The sequence below is a fragment of the Pteropus alecto genome, unplaced genomic scaffold, assembly GCF_000325575.1.
Source record: "Pteropus alecto unplaced genomic scaffold, ASM32557v1 scaffold107, whole genome shotgun sequence".
In the NCBI taxonomy this organism is placed as follows: domain Eukaryota; kingdom Metazoa; phylum Chordata; class Mammalia; order Chiroptera; family Pteropodidae; genus Pteropus; species Pteropus alecto.
The window spans coordinates 88,783-93,804 of NW_006440619.1; the positions used below are offsets into that span (position 1 = coordinate 88,783).

The 5,022-nt window shown below is 42.9% G+C and overlaps 1 protein-coding gene across 1 annotated transcript in view; it reads left to right on the forward strand.

Annotated features, from left to right (window-relative positions):
• Nucleotides 1-4,969: 4,969 nt before the first annotated feature.
• The window catches only part of TMEM164 (transmembrane protein 164), a 182,634-nt gene continuing 182,581 nt past the window's right edge, over nucleotides 4,970-5,022 (forward strand). The window contains exon 1 of the mRNA XM_025050554.1: nucleotides 4,970-4,987. The gene's annotated coding sequence lies outside the window, so the exon portion shown is untranslated. The remainder of the gene's footprint in view (nucleotides 4,988-5,022) is intronic.

The window sequence follows — 5,022 nt, forward strand, 5'->3', positions numbered from 1 at the left end:
ATTGCTGACAACCACTGGTCTAGATTCATTCACATCTTCAATCAAACACCACCTCTTCCTCCACGAAGTTGTTGCTGATGACAAGAGAAAAATTTTGAGATGTCCTAAATTAAATGACAGTAGGTCAGAGAGTGAGAGAAAGAGATAAGAGTAATTAAGCAGTTAATAGCTGTGGGCCAACTGACTAAAGAAGGCTCACATTCCTGAATGTATATTGGAGCTTTGAATTAACTTCTGTAGTGACCACTAGAAGTCACAACATCCTGCTTATGCATGAACTTTCAGGACCATTACCAACCACCAGTCAAAAGTAGTAAATATTTCTTCCTTATGGACTATTTACCTATCCTAGAACTGGACCCCCCTTCACCTTTTCCCACCCTCCCTTATCTGTAGCCAATGTAAATTTTTTCAAAACAACTTACATCTTTCTTCCCCAAAACATAATGTATAAAAGAGCATATCAAATCCAGGTTGACAGACATGTTTGTCTTCTCCACATAGCCCTGCTGCTTGTGATTTAGACTTTATGCCTCACGACCTGGTCCTTTTCGGGCTAGCAGTTGGTTCAAAAAACCCTTTCTTTCAGAAAAGCTTTCTGCTGTGAAAATTTTTTGTTGAACACTGGCAATTCCAGCTCCAGATTTTTTCTCTCTTCTCTGAACTTTTTAATAAGTTGAAATATAACTGATATATGGTAAAGTGCAAAACTCGGAAGCGTGCAGCTATGACTGTTTACATATGTGTGCATCCAGGTAACACCACCCACTTCAAGATACAGTGCATTGCCAACACTCCAGAAGGCTTCCTCCTTCTCCTTCTCTGTCAAAACCCCCCTAGGAGTAACTGCTGTGGAGGAGGAAAAATGATTTTTCCTCTAAATTTCTAGGTTCTTGCTTGAAACCCCTTGTAATAAAAGACAGATTAACAGGTGAGAACGAAACAGAAGTTTAATAACATGTATACCTTTGTGTGCATAGGAGATATCCAGGAAAACTAACTCCCCGAAATGACCCAAGCCATCACCTTAAATACCGTCTCCAGCTAACGGCATGTATGTGTGTCTCTGTGTGTGTCTGCGTGTGTGGTGGGGTGTTTATGTGAGGTAGTTACGCAGATTTGTCATTGACTTCTCCATTGATAAGAGTTTCTGGAGTTTTATTCATCCTTCTCTTCCTGATACAGAGAGGGAGACATCCTTCCAAAAGGAGATTTCCCGGATAAATGTAAATATCTCTTACAAAAGTGTAATTTCTACCCATTTTTCAGAGCTTCTCCTGTGTATGCTGTTTCTTAAAAATAATTGGCCTAAAATAATCTTTATGTCAAAGAGGCACATTTTGGGATAACGAATTCTGCCCCCTTCACTGCCATGCTGAGTTTTATCCCCAGAGATGAGTTTTGCATAGTGGTGAACTAGCTCCAAATTCTTCTTGCCCTCCTTGCCTGTACAGTTCACTTGATAAATGCAAGATTTGAGCTTCCTGCAACAGCTCTTATCTGCTTGGCTTGTACTTATACATCCCTTAAGTATTGTTATGCAAACTTCCTTGTTTGTGAGTCCAGTCTCCCTAGTTGGATTTTAAACTTCTTGAAGGCAGAGATTGCCTACATGTCTAGCATATTCCTATGCCCATTACAGAGGCTCAGTAAATATTTGTAAAATGAAGTCTGATGTTGAATGATTGAGAGGGAAAAAAGAAGCAGTAAGCAGACAGATCAAGACAAAGGCTCCTCTCTTCATTCTCCTTCATACACATGCAGTTTATTTTTACTGATAACATTCGATATAATATCGGGATTGTACATTGTTTTGTTTGTGGGGGATCATGTATGCATTTGACTTTCAGGTGAGATTGTGGTAGAGAGACAGGAGTGGAGTCAAAGAATATAAAGTGCAGGAAGAGAAGAGGTCAGAGGGCCAAATCTAAGAGCAAGCTTGCTCAGCCCATGCTGCTGAAACCCAAGTTATAGCCCTTGGTCTGCTGCTAACTTGTGCAATTTTCATTTCTCTGAGCCTCAGTTTGTCTGTGATAATAACTTCTGACCCCTTGCACTCCACAGGAGATTAGTTGAGCTCACAGCTAGGAAGGTACTTTGGACAAAAGAATTTAAGGTATTGTTTCAACAGGAAGAGATGTGGCTTATATTAGCAAGCCAGGTACATCTGCTTTCTGCTTTAAGATTGAAACATGACTCGGATGAAAAGGCGGTAAGGCTGAGTTCCTAGAATCATAGACAATTAGAGCCAGCAGGTATCTTGGAAACCATTCTAGTCCACCCCCTCGTATTATTTGAGTACACTGAAGCGCAGATAAATGATTTTCCCCAAGTTCTCACTGAACGGAACCTGGATTCCAGGTTCCCTTTTTACCGTGTACTGCAAAGCTTATTTGCTCTTGTTACTGTTTGGAGACAAGAAGCCACTGGCCTGTGTCCCAGCAAGAGAATGATCAGGACATTTGTGTGAAGCTTTTTGAGTTTCTAAAATCTGATACCCTTTTTTCAGTTCAATTATTGCTTGAACTGAACTATATGGGGACAACAATCTCCTAGTGTTTGTCTAGTGCTTAGTATCTTTGCCACTATGCTAGGTGCTGTGAGGGGTTTAGAAAAGATTAAGATCCATCCTCTGCTGTCAGAGATCTGAGTGTGGGAGACAGGACTAACAATGAGAGAACAATGGAAGGCAGTATGTGATTCAGAATAAAATGAGTAGTGCAGGCAAAAACTACTGTAGAGGTTCAGAGGAGGGAGAGAGCTCTTGGAGCTGGGGGTGGGGGTTGGGAGGAGTGCAATTTCACTTGGACTTTGAAGGATAGGTAGGGATGTTTATGCAGACGTAAGGGAGGGCACTGAATTTCAATGTGTATACATATGAGTGTGCACATGCATGCACAGATGCAGAACTGGATAAAAATAATGGGTAGCATTTACTGAGCTCTTTCTATGCACCAGATACTACATAATGTTATACATAATTCAACTCGGTTATGCATAATCCTGAGAATTGGATAATAGATCATTAATAACCCTTCAATTAAAAGATGGAAATTTAGGCACAGAGAGGTTGAGTAAATTACTCAATGTGACACAGCAAGTAAAAGGCATAAATGGAATTAGAAACCAGGTCCTAAAAACACTTGGCTATTCTACCTATGAAAAAGGGGAATTTGTAGCTCAGGTGAGGAAATTGGCCTGGCTACCGTCATTAAAGATGATCATTTTGCAAGCACAAGGAATCTCTAGGCCAAATTCCCAACCGAAGTTCAGCATGGACATGGGAGGGATTAATAAAGCCATTTATTGAGGTGTTATAACCTCCGTTAACCTAAAATAAAAGGCCAAAGTAAGAAGCAACAAACATTAGAGATTCAAGAGAATAGCTGTTTGAGATGCACTGACTCAGGCAGAAATCCAAATAGTGTTCCAATTAGGAGATGAAGGCGAGGGGCATAGTGATGCTAATTCTAAAGAACTTCTTTAATTTTCAGTCCATAGTTATAATGTCTGCTTTCTTGTTATCTTTGCAAACAGTTGTTTGGACTACAGTGCTGCTTTAGGCCCAGTCCAAAGGCTATTTTGTCAGTTTGAACATTCCAAAGGTTTGAGGAGTTAGGATGTGCAAGGCAGTTCCTTAGGTATGGAAGCTCCGACTCCATTTTGAAATGGCTCCATTTATTTTCTTTTAACACCTCATTCTTACTTCTTTGAAGATAGGAATTTCAGGTCTTCAAATGTTGCATGTCATTGCCAGCAGCTCTACAGCTTTATCCTTGATGTTCCTGATTATATTGCAGAGGATTTAACAAAACACCTAAGGAGAATGAATGAGTGAGCCTCTGAATCAATTCTTGTTTGTGGTCGTTCTTTATTAATTAGCACTTGAAGAGCATCAGGCCCATGGTAGATGCTGTACAATAGCTTGGAATTAGACAAGGCTACTTGGCTCTGAGGCTATAATTTGTCAGGAAAATCAGACTTGGAAAAGATGGGAGGACAATGGCCTGATAATATAGTAGACTGTATTTTATATTTTGAGTCCGGCTTGCAGCTAACACTCGAAAGTGTTTCTTACGCAAGGTGCCTGTGTTTTTCTGGATATTCTCCTAACTTGTCGTGAGTATTCGATAAATATTAAAGCCAACATGAGATAGATTTTAAGAAGGTCCTTTTCCTGTTTCCTTGTCCCCCCAAAAGTAAACCACAGTCCATGGGTAGAAAGCAGCAGGGAAGAGGGGACCCTGTTTCAATCAGCTGCCCTTATCCAATTCTTGGGCCCTTCCACACCCACATTGTCCTGGCTGGCTTTTCAGTGGCTCTGGACTCTTGGCCAAGCATACGTTGGGAAGCAGCTCTTCCCTTACAGGGAGGAAGGAGGAAAAGAGGTCAGGGGAAGCTTCTTTTCCTCCAGCTAGTCTCCAATTGGAGGCACGGTAGGAGAAAGGGGAGAAGGGGGGTCTGGAGAGGGAGTGGCAGGGGTGGGCTGTGGGGCCCGGGTAACGAGAAAAATATCAGACCAGAGGAGGGAGGAGAGCAGGGAAAAGGACTAGAAGCTTCTGTCCTAGGCACTAAAGTGAGCAGTGTGGCTGTGGCTAAAAAGGTGAGAGAAGCTGCCGGTCCTGGTCTTCTACAAGTCTACGGTTCCAGGGCAGAAAGGAGGAGACACGAGAAGGCCAGACATAGCCAACACCACAAAGCTGTGCGAAGCTTGCCCAGGGGCTCAGCAGTAGACTTAAGCCCTCGAGAACTTAGTGAGGGCTGGCCAAATGTCTGCTAGGTGCCCGGTGTACAAAGAAGTGCCCTGGAGAAGCGGGTCGCAGGAGATGGAGTCAGTGAAAGGCTTCACTGAGGAGGCAGCTTCAGTGCACCGTGGGGTGGGTAGGTGGCTGTGCCCGCGTGCAGGCTTCAAGAGTTCAGAATACTAGGCAGGCCCGGGAGGAGGGGAAGGAGGCGGAGATTGAGCCCGGAGGAAGAAGATGGGAGGGTGAGGAGAAAAGAGGCAGGGTGGGGGTGTCACGG